Below are 18979 nucleotides of genomic sequence, written 5' to 3' on the forward strand. Positions count from 1 at the left end.
TAAGGACTTATTATCTATCTGATGGGATAAAATACAACCAAAAAGAGAATTCTTTCCTGGAGGACCTTACTTACTAATGAAGGAAGATGTTATTAAAAAGAGTGAAAGAAGGAGGGAACCAAATGGAGAATAAGGAAATCCAGAAAGTCAGAAACACATCTTGGAAGGGAATGAAGGCAAGTCTAGTACCCATTTCAAAATTAAAAGCACAAGAGGAACCCACTAATGGAATGGCAAGAGGGATATTCTGGGATGAGTAGGCTGTAAGTAAAGGAATGTTTTTAGATGAGGACCTTAGCATGAAGAGAAATTCCAGGCAAAGACTGGCTGCAGCATGATATTGAGGTCCACAAAGTCTTGTAGTTGTTATGGAGCTATATTTAAGATAATTTTTTGATACCAGAAAAGTATTTACTTGTATCTCTTAATGTAACTCCTGAATTAGACTTTGTCCCTGAACAAACTCTTCTACTTCCTCCACTTTTGGATGGAGTGATTGGCCTTGTTTGGTCTTATCCGGTTCTCCTTGTTCCTTGTGCTGACCTCTACCTCTTTAGATTAGATGCCTATGGATCTTGGAAATCCAGAGTGTTGGCCTTTCAGTCTTTGCCATCATACAACATAATATTAGAAGTCAGAGAGCCGCTGTGCCTTTATAGGCTTGCTTTATAGGCTCACTGCAGCACTAGACTGATTTTCATTTCCTAGGGCTTCAAGGTCTCCATCTTGGAGCTTTTTGACCACTTTCTCAGAAAAACCCTCTCTCTTGACAATTCTGAACACAGTCTTGTGGAACAAATGTGTCCTGCCTCTCATTACCATTGCCATTTATTTACTGAAGGATCCCCTCTTCCTATTGTCCTCTGTCTTCTGAGTGACTCATAGTTTGTATAGGCTTTTTTAAATATCCAGGTATTGATAAAATCATTAATTTAAAAAATTTGTTAGTTGATTCTAGAATTGTTTAAATGAGCTATCATATATAAATAAAATGATTACTTTTGCTGTTTACTTCTTTAATTTCTTTAATTGTCTTATTGCAATAGTTAATACAAAGTTAAATAACAATTATAATAATGGACATTCTTGCTTAATCTCTGATCTTACTGGAAAGGCTAACAATGAGACAATGTACCAAAATTTTTGTGATGCAATGAAACAATTCTTACAGGAAAATTTACATCTCTGAATATTTTTGTTGACAAAAGAGAAAAAGAATATCAAAATTTAGTCTTGATACTAATTTATTTATTTTATATGAAATATTAGATTTTTAAAAAAAGATATATACCATTTAGTTTTTTAAGGAAAGACTAATATATTCCTGTACTTATTAAGATTTTAATATAAATCATTGCATTTTGTCCAAAGCTATTTTTATGTTCACTGATATAGGCTTAAAATTTTGTTTTTTTTTTAAATTAATATAATCTATCAGATTCATAGTTGTCTTAATGTAGAGTTATGTTTGAACTACTAAGATAAATTCTTTCTGATAACAATCTAGAATCTTTTTAATGTGCAGCTCTAACATTTAGACTAATATTTTATAGATTTTTATGTCAATATTTATTGACACATTAAGAAAGAATTTCCTTTCTTTTATTTGTCTCCCTGTTACAGGTATAATGGGCATGTTTTTCTCTTAAAAAAAGAATTGGTAGATTCTCTTCTATTTTTGCAAACTGCATAATGTTATTATTAATTATTCTTTTTTTGGGGGGGGGGAAATTCATTAATGGCTTATTCAAATTCTCCTCCTCCAGGAGGTAAAAATGAAAGCTTTCACCAGAGTTGTAGCAGTATCAGGAAAAAAAGGAATAGATTTGTGAGAGGTGACAAAAGTGAAATTGACAGACCTTGACAACAGATTGGAGAGATAGTGAAAAAGCCTCAAGATTGATATCTAAGTGCAGACCTGAGAGTCTGAAAGGATAGTCTTACTCGCTACAAAAATAGGGAAATTAGGAGCAGGGAGAGTTTATGGGAAAAGATAATGAATTCAGTTTTGGATGTGGTGTGTTTGGTCACTTTCAGGTGATTTTTGGACAAATAGAGACATTTTTGAGATGTGAGACCAAAGATCAGCCCTCCTGTGAGTGAGACAGGTAGATTTGGGAATCATTAGCATAGAGGTGGTGATTAAATTCATAGGACCTAATGAGAGCTATATCTATATTTATATCTATAGAGAGAGAGACAGAGACAGACAGGCAGGGGGGTAGAAGGCAGAGATAGAGGCACAATGACAGAGACAAAGACAGAGAAAGAGACAGAGAAATAGAGACAGTTGGGGGGAGAGAGAGACAGACAGATAGACAAACAGACACATAGAGGAGGTGAGAGAAAGAAAGAAAAAAAGAGAGTGACTGACAGAGATAGAAAAAAGAGACAGACACACACACACATAGATAGAGACAGAGAGATGGAGATAGAGAGGGAGAGTAAGACCTACCTTGAGACAGAGAGAGAGAGAGATGGAGGGGGAGAGATGTCCCCTAACCTAGAGAGTATAGATAAAGGGGAAGAGGATGATGGATAGTATCAAAGCCTCATTTCTAAAATAGAGAATTGACTCAAATTTATAAGAATATAAGCCATTCTCCAATTAATAAATGGTCAAAAGATATGAACAGATAATTTTCAGATAAAGAAATTAAAACCATTTCTAGTCATAAGGAAAAAATGCTCTAAATTACTGTGGAGCAGAGAAATGTACTGAGGTACCACTATATACCACTACATACCTCTCAGATTGGCTAAGATGAAAGGAAAAGTTAATGATAAATGTTGGTAGGGATATGGGAAAACTGTGATACTAATACATTGGCGGTGGAGTTGTGAACAGATCCAGCCATTCTGGAGAGTAATTTGGAACTATGCTATCAAACTGTGCATATCTTTTGATCCATTGTCTCTACTGGGCCTATATCCTAAAGAGATCATAAAAAGGGAAAAGGACCCACATATGCAAAAATGTTTGTGGCAGCCCTTTTTGTAGTGGCAAGGAACTAGAAACTGAGTGGATGCCCATCGACTGGAGAATGGCTGAATAAATTATGGTATATGAATGTTATGGAACACTATTGTTCTATATGGAAGGATCAGCAAGATGATTTTAGAAAAGTCTGGAAAGATTTACATGAACTGATGCTGAGTGAAGTGAATAGAACCAAGAGAATATTGCATATAGCAACAAGATTGTGATGATCAATTTTGATAGACGTGGCTCTTTTCAACAATGGGATGATTCAGGCTAGTTTCAATGTTCTTGTAATGGAGAGAGCCATCTGCACCCATAGTGGGGACTGAGTGTGGATCACAACATAGTATTTTCACTTTGTTGTTGTTTGCTTGCTTTTTGTTTTCTTTCTCATTTTTCTCTTTTTGATTTGATTTTTCTTGATAATTGTGGAATATGTATAGAAGAATTGAATATGTTTAACATGTATTGGATTACCATCTAGGGGAGGGGGGAAGGGAGGGAGAAAAAATTTGGGACACAAGGTTTTGCAAGAGAATTATGCAAGGTTGAGGCTTGGTAGGGTATAGTCACCTATATCATAAAGGGGCTATAGACTCAAGAGAAGCAGACAGCATAAAATTGAACAGGTTCATCAAGGAGTTAGAATGGGGGGAAAGCGGAGAGAATGACTAGGACAGAGGAGATAACCTGCAAGAGAATTGAAGAGTAAAGGGATTGGAGATGACATTGAAGACGAAGTATAACTTGGTAAAGGAAGGCAGAAGATAGTTAAAAAACCAAAAAGTTATGGTTAAATAAGAAGCTTTTGGAATTCTTGTATGCTTCTGTAGTGTATTTATGACTGATCTAGGATCAAGGGCATGACCATTTTTGTGTTTGGATAAAGTGGGATAGAGGATTAAGTCATAAGAAGTGAGTAGGTTGGGGAACAGAGGTTAAGGTATTTAAGACAGACTTAAGATAGACTATATACTTCTATTAAGATAGACTATGTATATTGAAGTCCTCAAATATGAAGTTGGGTGTTGAGAAGAGAAAATTTATGACCCAGATACTTACTGAAGCTAGAACTCATTGAGGAAGGTAGAAGAGTGATCTGGAAGTCTGTAGACAAAGGCTTCCAGGATTTTGATTGGTTGGTATATATGAATTACATAAACCTTAAAGGAGTGATTAGTATCACTAATACTAGTGATAGAGAAGGGAAGAGAATCTGAAAGTGGTAATGGAGGAGAAAGAATATTTCAATTCCCCCACTTACCTACTTGAGTCCTTGACTAATTTCCTTACCATTATCTACTTTTCCATTCCAGAAAGACTGTTACGAGGAGGGTACCAAGTTTCAGGAATAGCTAGAAGATGGAAAGAGTGGAAGTGAAAAAGATTTAGGGTGAGACCTGCATTTTTGATTTCCTTCACAAGTTAATTGTACAATATTTCAGAGTCTGATTCTTTTTGTACAGCAAAATAACAGTTTGGTCATGTATACTTATTGTGTATCTAATTTATATTTTAATATATTTAACATCTACTGGTCATCCTGCCATCTGGGGGAAGGGGTGGGGGGTAAGAGGTGAAAAATTGGAACAAGAGGTTTGGCAATTGTTAATGCTGTAAAGTTACCCATGCATCTAACCTGTAAATAAAAGGCTATTAAATTTAAAAAAAATAAAATTAAAAAAAAAAGATTTAGGGTGAGAGAAGATTGATTGTACGAAGTAGTGGAACGAGTAGATAGATGATGGAGTTCAAAATCATTGGGATGTGTAGGATTTGATCAGGTGTGAGAATCTTCATCTTTGAGAGGAAAGCACCACTCCACTATGCAGAAGAGACTGGAAATTGGGCTGGAGAAAAGTGCAGGAGGAGGTGGAAACCACATGGTCAGATGGTCAAATGGAAGACCCCATTTTCCCATTCTTTTTTTCTCCAAAGGCTGAATATTACATAGAAAATGGTACAACTGGAAATGGAAGTTCTGAGGTCAAAGGAAAGGTTGCTCTTCTCTGCAGTAGAAGCTCTCCATATTGCAAGAGGGAAATCAAGTTAGGAGAAAGATGCAACAGTTGGCTTGAGTTGGCACCGATGCAAGGGTCGGTGCAAACAACTTCACTTAGGAAACATTTATAGCAGGAAATGAAAGGCATGAGATCAGAGAAAGATGTCATTCTTTTTACCTAAAGCTGGAGATCAGGTAAAGACAATAGAAAGGAAAAAAATATATATATATAGAAAGAAGCATAATATTTGTTTAAGTTTTTAATATTTTTTGCTGTTATTTTGTCTGAGATCATGACTAATAATGATCCTTTGCAAAAAAAATTCATTTGAAACATAATGAATTTTACACTATTTCTTTGGTTTAACTTTGTTTGGGGTTTTTCTAATTCAAGTGTATTTGTTTTAAGGATATGCTAATGAATTCTGTTTATAATTCATTTTACTACACTCCTAAAATCTATGGGTAAGTTCATATTATTCATATCTGTAGTTATAACTGTTAGTTTTACATTTTTCTCCATCCTATCCTTTAATGATTTTCCATTTATATCCCCCAATTTTCTGTTATGGGTCAGAACCCCAAACTCTGAAACAAGGATTCTTATAAGATGTTAAATCAGTAAACTTGATGAGACAATGGTTATCCAGTTTATCATGTTGATTAATAGTTCTCTAAGCTCAGTATGATTGATTTAATCTTACAACAAATAATGGTTTCCTAGTGATATAATGATTGGTTTATGCTCAGTGTAAAGCATATAAGCTAGGCTCAGCCAGAGTAAGGGCAGAGAAGACAAAGGACTGGAGGCTAGAGCTCATCAGAGCCAAGGAGAGAGACTCATTCCATCTTCATCAGCACCGTGGCTGGCTGGCCTCCTGCACTTCCCCCACTGAAACCAAGTCCCCTCTAAAGGCCAAAAGAAAGCTAGCTAAGTACCATGCAAAGGAGACAATAAAGATTTTTGGACTTTAACACCTGTCTATTCTCTTTTTTCTTTTCTTTTTTTCTTTTTTTTTAAATTTCATTTTATTTTAATAATTATAACTTTTTATTGACAGAACCCATGCCTGGGTAATTTTTTACAACATTATCCCTTGCACTCACTTCTATTCCGATTTCCTCTCCCTCCCTCCACCCCTTCCCCCAGATGGCAAGCAGTCCTATACAAGTTAAATAGGTCACAGTATATCCTAGATACAATATATGTGTGCAGAACCTAACAGTTCTCTTGTTGCACAGGAAGAATTGGATTCAGAAGGTAAAAATAAAATAACCCGGGAAGAAAAACAAAAATGCAAACAGTTTACATTCATTTCCCAGTTTTATGTCTTTGGGTGTAGCTGCTTCTGTCCATCATTGATCAATTGAAACTGAGTCAGATCTTCTCTTTTGTCGAAGATATCCACTTCCATGAGAATACATCCTCATACAGTATTGTTGAAGTATATAATGATCTCTTGGTTCTGCTCATTTCACTCAGCATCAGTTCATGTAAGTCTCTCCAAGCCTCTGTATTCATCCTGCTAGTCATTTCTTACAGAACAATAATATTCCATAATATTCATATAACTCAATTTACCAAACCATTCTCCAATTGATGGGTATCCATTCATTTTCCAGTTTCTAGTCACTACAAACAGGGCTGCCACAAACATTTTGGCACATACAGGTCCCTTTCCCTTCTTTAGTATTTCTTTGGAATATATATATTATTCTCTTTGGAATATAAGCCCAGTAGTAGTAGTATCACTGCTGGATCAAAGGGTATGCACAGTTTGATAACTTTTTGGGCATAATTCCAGATTGCTCTCCAGAATACACCTGGCTATTCTCATGGAGATTACTTTACTGAAAAGAAAGGTGTCCCAAAGACCTCTAAGAAAACCGAACTAAGAATACTACAATTTTCTGCTTTATTTCTCTTCTGTCTGATAAATATAGTGTTTGTAAACACTTGCTAAATATGGAGTTTAATACATTTCTTCACCAAATTCTGCATGAAGTTGTTTCAGTACAAATTCTGTAGTGAAATTTCTGTGACTTCAGCCTTACTTTGTCCAGTTCAGATTAAAGTGAGGTTCATATATAGATCATTTCTTATACCCCCTCATCCATGGCTATAGTCTTTTTAAACACCCTTATTTTTTTTTATCATAATGGTTTCTATCTCCTCCTTTTCTTCCTTAGTATATTTTTGCTTCCTTTTTATTTTCTCCATAAAGATAATCAAAATATAACAAAATCACTTCTTTCTTCTTTCTTCTTCCCCCTATGACTCTTCAAGACATCAGGGTTCTGAGACTTGTTTCTTTTTCCATATTGGAATATATACACTTCATCTTTTAATTGCTCCAGTATGTTTTACTTTTTTATGTCTCTAGACTTCTACAATTGCATTTAAAAGTATCTACATAGCTTTTCACTGATCACCATTAATACTTGGAAATCTTCTATTTTCTTCAAAGTCCTTTAAAGACTTCATCCTCAGGAAAAATTACAATCATATTTGCCAATAAGCTGTTCTTGATTTTAAACCTATATATTTTGTCTTTTTGAATGTTTTATCTTAAGCTTTCTACTTCTTTATAAAGCAACTGTTGTATCTTGTGTGATTCTGATGATGATTATTTAATTTTTAACTTTCTTTCTGGCTCTTTTATGTATATTTGCTTTGACCTAGAAGTTCTGGACTTTGGTTATAACATTCCTGGTAATTTTCATTTTGGAGTTACATTCAAGGCATGAGTAGTAGATCCTTCACATTTTCGTTTTGCCCTCTAATTTTCCTAAGTTTGGGTAATTTTCATTCACAATTTCTTTATTTCTTAAGCTTTTCTATGGTCAAAGTTTTCAATTAGCCTAATGATTATTAGATGATCTCTCCTTGAATCCCCCCTCTCAATCAATTTTTTTTTATTGGAGATACCTTATATTTACATCTCTTTTTAATGCTTTCAATTCAGTTACAGTGTTTCTTGTTAACGTGTTTCATTAATTTCCAACCAATTGAGTTTTAATTTTGAAGAAACTATTTGTTTAAATAAGGCTTTTATCTTTTGCATAAAGCTCTTAATTCTCTTTTTTAGTATAACTTCTAGAGCTCCCATTTCATTTTCAATTCTTTCTTGTATAATTCTCATTTCATTTATTTGATTTTTTTGGGGGGGAAAAGTTAAATTTATTCCAAGAATTCTAGTAGAATTTATATCCAATTTGTAACTTTCTTTGGGGATTTGCATACAATTGATAATGACATTTCTTCTATTTTTGTATTTGAACATTCCTATCTATATAATATTTCTTTTCATTTGGTATTTTATTATAATTATTAATTTTAGCCTTCATGTCAGAGCCTAACGTTTCCTCCCAATTTCTTGAAATGAGTGGTCAGGATCTTTCTGATTAACCTCACTTTCTTGGGTTTCTTTTGCTAGCTTATACTTGGTGTGTCTCACTTTCTAGAGTTCTAGAAGGTTTCAGTGTCCCTAGTCAATGTTCTCTGGTTATTATCCTGGAGAGGGATGTTAGATTGTTTTTTGTCCCCACTTTGGCTTCCTTAATTAGAGTATTTTAGTGACTTTTATTCAACTTGGAGTTTCCTTATTCAGGGCATCTGTTCCTTCTGGGGCTTCCTTGATCAGAATGCTGGGTGAGCTTTGTGTTCCTTGAGAATTTCAATGAACAGGGTACTGGGCAAACTCTTGGCCCTTTGGGGCTTCCTTGATTGAAGAATTGTTTAATTACTGTACTGAAATTCTCTATGAGTGTGCTGGGTATTCTTCTGTCTATACTTTGTGCTTCTCCAATCATGGATATAGGAAATCTTCTCTTGCTCCTGGGGCTCCCCAACAAGGATGCTGCATGTTTTAACTCTTTTCTGGGATTTTCCTGAATGGAATATTGCTCCTTATATGTTTTGGGCACTGAGTACCCCTCTATTCTCTTTGAAACTTTCCCAGGAAGAATGTTGCTACTTTTATCTCCTTTCTCCCAGGTATTTCCTGTCAGATAAGTGTGTGGTCTCTGTGTTCCCTATGGCTTCTGAAAGTAGAGATGGGAAAAGGGAAGGACTTCTTTCTCAGTAACTGCAGCTTCTGATTGTATTTGTAGTATTGCAAAATGAAGGAACTACTGAAGTTTCTTTTTGACTTCTTGGTCATTATTCAATCTAGTTTTCCTTTTATATCACTTTTGTAGTACAGATTGTATTTCTTTGTGACTATCACATAAAAATGCAGTTCAAGTCATTGAGCACTGAGGATAAATCCTTAGGAAGGCAAATCCATGTGTTTCTATTCCTTCTCTCCCTACTTTCTTCTCTACATCATCTGTTCTGTTCTATCTTTTTATTTTCTTTCTCAGTAATTGAGTCAACTCTTCTTAGATTCTTGTTCTAAATCATATTATATTTATATTTTAATATATTTAACATCTACTGGTCATCCTGCCATCTGGGGGAGGGGGTGAGGGAAAGGAGGGGAAAAATTGGAACAAGAGATTTGGCAATTGTCAATGCTGTAAAATTACCCATACACATAACCTGTAAATAAAAGGCTATTAAAAATAAATAATAAATAAAAAATTTAAAAATCATATTATATAATCATTAAAGGCTTTGAATATTCACCTGAGCAAAAAAAATCTTAGAAGTTACATATCTGTAGTCTTTTATCAAAAGAAGAAAAGAAGAAAGAAAAACAAGTTCAGCCCTGGGTTTGTTGTTGTTGTTTGTCCTCATTCTTGAAGAGGACCATGAAATTAGGAAGGTGCTGCTATGATAATAAAGTGAATTGGATTTAAGTGAGGAAGGGCTACACACAGTTGCCTACCTCATTTTCCCTTACAGAGCTTCTGGGTCCAGTGGTGAGAAATAGATCAAGACTGTTATGGCAAGAACTTGAAACAAGGTGCTAAGTAAGTGGAATTGAGGAGACAGTGGTTAAATCTAGTTTAGCATTGATTTAATCCAACAACAAATAATGGTTTCCTAGTGATATAAATTGGTATATACTCAGTGTACAGCATATAAACAAGAAGCTCTCAGGGCCAGAAAGGACAAGCACACTATAAGCTTTCTGAGGCTAAGACAGATTCATTCCATCTTCCACCTTTGTTGTGGCTGGAGGTTGAAGTACAAACCTTTGGAATTGGAGACATTCCAAGGGAGCTAGAGGCAGAAGCTGGCAGAGGCAAAGGACTAGCAGCAGGAGCTCTCGGAACCAAGGAGAGAGATAGGCCTCTATTGAAACTAACCGGGCCCCAGGAAAAGAGACAAGACTTTGAAGGAGACAGTAAAGGATTTGGACTTTAACACTCTGCTGCATTTGGGGGTATTACTGAACTGAAAGGAAGGCTGCCTCCAGAAGCCTCCCAAGAAACCTGCTCCCAGAGAACTTACATTTTAGAGAGAACATTACACAAGACAACTGGAGATGATCCTGTATGCAATGGGATACCTTGGTCTTTTAAGCTAATATCTTTAACAGGTCTCAGTTTGATTAACTGTACCATTCAGTGATTAAGGCTAGGTAACAATCGAGGCAAAGAATCTCCTCTTTCATGTAGTCCAAAAAAAATCTAAATAAATAAATGAGTGAATGAATCTGGGAGAGGAAGACCCTCAAGGTTTCTGATCAAAGCAGAAATGACTGCTATTTATATTCAATCTGTGTCAAACAGGACCCAAACAATGACCAAATGGGGTGGCCAATTAGAGTCAAATTGATTTTGATTTAGGGCCTGGTTCTCAAGAAATAAATGTAGCCAATAAACCCTTAAATATTTAGGGAGAGTTCAAAGTTGCAAAAGAGAAAAAAAATGCTTTTAAGAGCATCTGTAGGGAAGAGTATAATACCCTGTGTGGACAGAGGAGGAAAGGAGTGAAGGAGGGAAAGAGGAAAGGAAGGAAGGGAAGAAAGGAGGGAGGGAGCAAGGGAGAAGAGGAGGGAGAGAGCAAGGGAAGAGGGGAGGGAGGAAGGAAGGAAGGGAGAGAGGGAAAAAGGGAGGGAGGGAAAAGGGAGGCAGGGAGGAATGAAGGGAAGGAAGGAAGGAAGAAAGGAAGGAAGGGAGGGAGGAAGAAAGGAAACAAGGAAGGGAGGGAAAAAGGAAGGAAGGGAGGGAGGAGGGAGAGGGAAAAGGGAGGAAGGAATGAAGGGAAAGAAGGAAGGAAGGGAGGGAAAAAGGGAAATAGGGAGGAATGGAGAGAAGGAAGAGAGGGAGGGAGGGAAAAAGGAAGGGAAGGAGGAATAAAGGGAAGGAAGGATGGGAGGAAGAAGAGAGAAAAAAGGAAAGAATGAAGGAAGGAAGGGAGGAAGGAGTCTTCCAACTGATCAGTACTACATTGTGGGCCAGTTTTACTCACTTGTTGTTTATCTTTCATTCTCAAAGAGGACTATGACAACAGACAATGATGCCATGACATAAAAGTGAATGTGGAAGAATAGATAAGAATATAAAAAAAAAATTATTGGAGAAAAGAAAAGAAGTAAAGAACTGTGTGCTGCCAAGTTTCAGATTATACTCTAACAATAATTTAAAAAATTATCTGATAATTGATTTTTAGAAAATGGCAGGAAATGATGTGTTGGAAAGAGTGCTGAATTTGTCAAAAGATCTGAGTTAAAATTCAGTCATTGTTATTTACTACTTGTGTTATTGGTGAAAAATAATTTATTCTCTTTGTACCTCATCCTCCTCACCTAGAGAATGAAGGAATTAGATAAAATGTTGTATAATATCCCTTTAAGCTCCAGGTCATGATCCTATCATCAGTGGAACAAGTTAAATATCCATGAAGTGGAATTCAAGAAATACAGTAGATAAGATTTAGATAAACTCTACCTAACAAAACACTAGCTGATGATTTTATTATTATTTTTAAATTGTAGGTAAGATTAGATAGCACTATAATAAAAAGGGAGGCTAAAACCACATTATATCCTTTGCCAATATAAGTTCCAAATTGACCAATTATATATGTATAAATGCATATAAATTATATATTTTAAATCACTAAATGTTGCGAGATAATATAGCTAGAAGGTTCAGGCTTCTGATTGAAATCAGGAAGCAAGTCACTTAACTTCTTTTAACCTCAAATTCCTTATCTATTAAATGGCCATGATAATAATTCCCCTGCCTCCCTAAATTATTCTAAGAATCAAAAGAAATATCATATGCAAAGCACCTTAAAGCACTTTATAAATGCTATTATATAATGAAATGTCATGTTTCTGAAGGTTGGGGAAAGGAGAATAGTTAATATCTATTTAACGAAAACACAAATAGCAAATATATTTGAGCACACACAAACAAAAGTAAGGATTTTTAAAACAATCAAAACTATTCACTTATGAAAGAAGAGAAAGAAAACAGATTGGAAAAAAAATATTTTTGCTACATACACACACACACACACACACACACACGCGCACACGTGCGCGTGCGCGATGAAAGTCTGACCTGCAAGATTTTTAAGGAACTGAAACAAATTATAAAAGTAAAAACTATTCTCCAATAGGTAAGTGGTTAAATATGAACTAGCAATGCTCAGAAATGGAAACATGAATTATCAGAAGCCATGTGAAAAAAAATGTCAAATTATGTTATTAGAGAAATACAAATTAACACAGAGATAGTATATTTTAAGTATTAAAGTGGCTATGTCAGTAATGCATTAGAGAAACAAGGATATTATAAAATTGTCATTGGAACCACAAATTACTATGATATTTTTGGAAAATAAAACAAACAGTTTTTTCCTCTTTGATGGAAGAATGTGGGTAAGAAGAAGACATCTATGTGGTACAGTGGATAGAGCAGTGTATTTGGAGTCAGAAAGATCTGAGTAGAATCCAACCCCTGAGACTTATTGGCTGTGTGGCCCTGGGCAAGTCACATAAATCTCTCAGTGCCTTAGTTTCTTCAATTAGAAATGGGGATAATTATATTACCTATCCCATAGGACTATTATTAGGATTAAATAAAATAATATTTGTAAAGTACTTAGTACATAAAAAGTGCTTATTTTCCTTTCTTTTCTCATATCCTAATATTATCATTGTCAGAAAAAAGCCTATTTTTTCACAAAAGATATTCTTAGCAACATTATTGATTTAATTTAAATTATTATTACTTCTTAAAAAAAAAACAACAACCCTGAATTTCATGGGTAAAGTAGGCTATAGTTTCAACATATGTGAAAAGTTTAAGTCAACCTTAGGTTGTGGTACAAGAAGCTAGCATGAGAAACAGGTATTGTTGTTGTTGTTTTTTAACCGTAATACTGCTTTGAACAAAATGCAAACACCAGGAGTGCAAGGCTGGTTCAATATAGGGAGAACTATTATCATAACTGACCAAATCAATAACAAAACTAACAGAAATCATATGATAATCTCAATAGATGCAAAAAAAAAGTTTTTGACAAAAACCAGTACCCTTTCCTTTTAAAAACATTAGAGGAACATAAGGATAAAGGGAGGTTTTTTTTTAAATTAATAAGCAGTTTCTATCTAAAATTTACAGCAAGCAAATTCTAACTTTTACAATAAGAACTCAGTATTTGTGACAAAAATTGCTGGGAAAACTATAAAATAATATGTCAGAAAATCAGTATAGACTTATATCTTATATCCCATAACAAAATAAGGTCAAAATTGATACATGATTTGGGCTTGATGATGGATGATATTATAAACAAATTATAAGAACAAGGGATAATTTTCCTATCAGATCTTTGGAGACGGGAGGAATTTATGACCAAAGAAGAACTAGAGAACATTATGAAAGGCAAAATGGACAACTTTGATTACATTAAATTAAAAAAAATTTTTTACAAACAAAATTGTACATACTCTTTGACCCAGCAGTGCTATCACTGGGTCTGCATTCCAAGGATTTAATAAAGGAGGGGAAAGGCAAAACTGTTTGTAGCAGCTCTTTTTGTGGTAGCAAAGAACTGGAAAAGGAGTGGATGTCCATTAATTGGGGAATGACTGAACAAGCTGTGAAATATGAAGGTAATGGGATCTTATTGTTTTATAAAAAATGATGAACAAGCTGATTATAGAAAGTCCTGGAAAGATTTACATGAACTGGTACTGATTGAAAGAAGCAGAACCAGGAATGCCTTGTACACAATAACAGCAAGAATGGCTAATTATTAACTATGAAAGGCTTTGTTCTCAGTGGTTCAGTGATCTGAAACAATCCCAATAGATTTTGAACACAAAATGCCATCTGCATCCAGAAAAATATCTAAGGAGACTGAATGTAAATCAACACATGGTATATTCACTTCTTTTTCATATTATTTTTAATCTCTCCCATGGTTTTTCCCTTTTGCTCTGCTTTTTCTTTCCCAAGATGATTCATAAAGCAATGTCTATTAAAAATAAACACTTGCTACAATAAAAAAGAATGAAGGACAAACAGCAACAACAACAATGTATGTAATGAAAATTGTTATTATTAAAGTGCTCAGTTCTCATTATTAAGGTAGGATTTTAAGAAACTAGGGAACATTTACAGGAAGGCAATCTACATGTCTAGAGTTTTGAGAACAGACCATCTGAGGACTGAAAGAAGGAATGTTAAGCTAGAGAACACTTGGGGAGCTTATTATAACTGTTATCAAGTAGTAACAGCAACAGCAGCAGCAATAATAGTAGCAATAGCAGTAGTAGAGTAGAAGCAATAGCAATAGTAGTAGTACCAGCAGAGTAGCAGCTGCAGCAGCAACAGTAGTAATAGCAGACATTTTTTGTAGCACTTTAAGATTTGCAATTCATTTCACAAATATTTATTCTCTTTTTTGGGTTTATTTTTTATTTTATTTTTTAATAGCCTTTTATTTACAGGTTTTATATATATGGGTAACTTTACAGCATTGACAGTTGCCAAACCTCTTGTTCCAATTTCCCCCCCCCCTTTTCCCCACCCCCTCCCCCAGATGGCAGGATGACCAGTAGATATATTTATATATTAAAATATAAATTAGATACACAATAAGTATACATGACCAAACCGTTATTTTGCTGTACAAAAAGAATCAAACTCTGAAATATTGTACAATTAGCCTGTGAAGGAAATCCAAAATGCAGGTGGGCAAAAATATAGGGTTTGAGAATTCAATGTAATGGTTTTTAGTCATCTCCCAGAGTTCTTTCACTGGGCGTAGCTGGTTCTGTTCATTACTCCTCCATTGGAACTGATTTGGTTCATCTCATTGCTGAGGATGGCCAGGTCCATCAGAACTGGTCATCATATAGTATTGTTGTTGAAGTATATAATGATCTCTTGGCCCTGCTTGTTTCACTCAGCATCAGTTCCTGTAAGTCTCTCCAGGCCTTTCTGAAATCATCCTGTTGGTCATTTCTTACTGAACAATAATATTCCATAATATTCATATACCACAATTTATTTAGCCATTCTCCAATTGATGGGCATCCACTCAGTTTCCAGTTTCTGGCCAACAAATATTTATTCTCAAACAACCCTAGTAGGTAAATAAAATTATTACTACCTGTTTTGCAAATGAGGAAATTGAGGCAAGCAGAGGTTAAGTAAGGTTCTCAGGCTGACCCAAAAAGTAAATATCAGACTTTTGATTTGAACTCAATGACAGCACTCTCACCATTATACCACCTAAGAATTGTAATGCTAATACACAGAGGAGAGATTGTATTTGCTTTTTTTGGTCACAAACATATAGCTGTTTCACAGTTAGATTTAGGCTTTATAGAAGAAAATCCTTCTAATAATTTGACCTTTCTGAAAGTGAAATTGGCTGATTTGGGAGGGGAAAATGAACAAATCAATCCTTTTCTAAAGCTCTTTAAGTGGAAATTTGATAACATCTTCTGAAAGTTGTTATAGAAGAGATGCTTACATGGAAATGGGTTAGGCTAGATAGCCTCTGAGGTACTCATTGACTGAGATTTGTTGATTCCATTGATAATAGAAAAAGAAAGAATCTAGAAAAAAGCACATGTGAATGTTTGGAGAATATTTGAATCAATTTTAGTAAATAAATGTATTATACTATGTGTAAATAGTTATGTAGATTTTTATATGTATAAATTCATTTAGGAATATATTATGTATAACTATATTGTTCCAGTATAATTAATAGTATAAATTACTATATGAATAATATACAATAATATATAAATACAAATTAATGATATATTCTATATAAATAGTATTATGCCATACAATGGAAATATCAAATATAATAAAACTAATATGAAATGATGCCAATTATTCACAGTGATTAGTAATTAAGTAAATGACAATACTTTGATGCTTTTTTTTCCCCAATTCAGGTAGGTCCTAGAAAATGCAAATTACAATCTATTTATACTTATTTGACTGTGATCCCAGAAATTTTTGAGTCTCTCTCTTCTCCAATTCATCCACCACACAGTCCCTAAATTGATATTCTTTTTTCTTCAAATTTTCTTCATGTTTTATTTTAATATAACAAATTGCATTACAATTTGCATTACCCCCATTCCTTGAACAAAACTAACAATATAGTGACCTCAACTTAAAGTACATTCAACATTCCCTATCAAATGCCTTACCTCTCTATATTCCTTTTATTTTATTAAATGAACAGACATGTATTTTCTCTTTTTCCTACCTTACCCTACCAACTAAAAAAAAGGATAAAAGAAAAATATGTACATTGTAACAAATATGCATTAGTTAAACAAAGCAAACTCCCTCATTGGCAGTATACAAAAATATAGATCTCATTTTGCACCCTAAATCCTTCATCTCTTTATATAGAGATAGATGCTGTGCTATATCATTAGTCCTCTGGTGTCAGATACTTGTGCCATTGATCATAGTTCTTATGGTTTTCAAAGTTGCTTCTCTTTACGGTATTGTTATATAAATGGTTCTCTTGACTCTACTCATTTCATTCTTCATTGGATCAAGTCATCAAAATGTCTAAAAGTGTTCATTTTTATAATGTTAGTTTTATGGTATAAATTATTTTTCCAATTCTACTTCTCTGCATCTATACGTATACATCTTTTGACGTCTCTTCAAAATCATCTATTTTCTCATTTCTTACAAGGCTTATTCAGTCATTCCCTAACTTTAAGGCACCTTTTCTTGTTTCTTTATCTGTTTTTGAAATATAAGTCCAACAGCAACAGTCCAAGCATAACTTGGTCAAGGAGAAAGCAATGTTTAATAATTTGTGTGTGTGTGTGTGTGTGTGTGTATCAATGGAATCAACAAATCTCAGTCAATGAGTACCTCAGAGGCTATCTAGCCTAACCCATTTCCATGTAAGCATTTGTGTGTGTATAATTCCAAATTGTTCTTCAGAATAGTTATACTCAGAATTGTTTTCCTATAGCTTCTCCAACATTTATCATTTTCCTTTACTGTCATCTTTTCAATCTGATGGACCTCAGAATTGTTCTAATTTTCATTTCTCTAATTAGTAGAGGTATGGAACATTTAAAAAATAATTGAATAATTATAAATAACCTAGATTTCCTCCCTTGATCTTGATAATTCCTTCCTTATTTATATCCTTAGACCTTTTATTATTTGGGAAATGGTTCTTTTTCTTATATATTTTAATCAGTTTCTTATATATCTTGGAAAAAGAGACTTTTATTAAATAAATTTGATGAAAAGGTTTTTTCCTGATAAATTGTTTTCTTTCTAATTCACATAATTTAGTTTTTTTTGGTGCAAAAACTTCTTAATTTCATGTAATCCATATGTGGTCTAAGATATCTTATGTATATGATATAGAGGGTCTAAATCAAATTTCTTTAATACTGTTGACCAAATTCATAGCAATTCTTTTTCAAATACTGAGCTCTTATTGCAGTAGCTAGGATCTTTTGACTATTAGGGCTACATTAATATCATTTGCATCTGTATATATGTACAAAATCTGTTCCATTGTCCAATCTCTCTCTCTTTTTTTTTTTTGACTTGTACCAAATTATTCTGATAATTACTGCTTTGCAATATGACTTGAGCTCTGGCACTGCTAAGTCTCCTTTGTTTTTAACTTCCTTTCATTATTTACCTTGGGATTTTTGAAAAATTCCCCCCTTATATAAATTCTGTTATTATTTTTATAGTTCCATAAAATAATTCTTTGGTGTTTTGATTGCTATAGCATAAATTCAGGTAGTGTTGTCATTATATCATAGTGACTCATCAATTCATGAGCAGCAAATATTTTCAAGAAATGTTTATGCTTTGTGTAATTTTATTTTTATATCCTGCAAATTTTCTATGGAGGCAGCTAGATAGTTCAGTGGATAGAGTACTGAACCTGGAGTCAGGAAGACCTGAGTTCAAATATGTCCTCAAGACACTTACCAGATATGTGATCCTGGATAAGTCACAACCTTGTTTGCTTCAGTTTCTTCATCTGTAAAATGAGCTAGAAGAGGAAAGAAAAAAAAGCACTTCAATATCTCTGCCAAGTAAATACCAAAATGGGGTCACAAGAGTCTGACAGAACTGAAAAAGACTAAACAATAACAAAAAGTTTACAATGGTTGTTTCTTCAATACATTTTAGTTGACTCTCTGTAATTACGTAAGTATGTAATTATACATACACTGATTAAATATTATCATATAATTTAAGTATTCTTTCAATTTTTTTTGCTTTATCTTTTCTACTCATTTTATTTTTTATTGCTTTGATAGGAATTTCTAGAACGCATATCAAAGAGAAATGGTAATAATAGACATTCTTATTTTGTTCTTGTTATTGAAAAGTATTCTTGTTTATCTTTAATATGTATAATGGTGGTGATTTATTTTTGACACATACCATTTATCATATTAAGGAAAAAAATCTTTTAGTCCTCTGTGTTTTAGGGTTTAAAATACAAATTGGTGTTGTATTTTGTCAAGAGTTTTTTTAATGTATTGGAATAATCCTATGATTTTTGTTGATTTTGTTATGAATATGGTTTATAATTTTCCTATTAT

At 33.9% G+C, this 18979-nt stretch overlaps 1 protein-coding gene across 1 annotated transcript in view; it reads left to right on the forward strand.

Annotated features, from left to right (window-relative positions):
- The window catches only part of IDO2 (indoleamine 2,3-dioxygenase 2), a 77101-nt gene that overhangs the window by 9079 nt on the left and 49043 nt on the right, over positions 1-18979 (forward strand). The window lies entirely within an intron of this gene.

This window comes from Sarcophilus harrisii, chromosome 2 (assembly GCF_902635505.1).
Source record: "Sarcophilus harrisii chromosome 2, mSarHar1.11, whole genome shotgun sequence".
NCBI classification, from domain to species: Eukaryota; Metazoa; Chordata; class Mammalia; order Dasyuromorphia; family Dasyuridae; genus Sarcophilus; species Sarcophilus harrisii.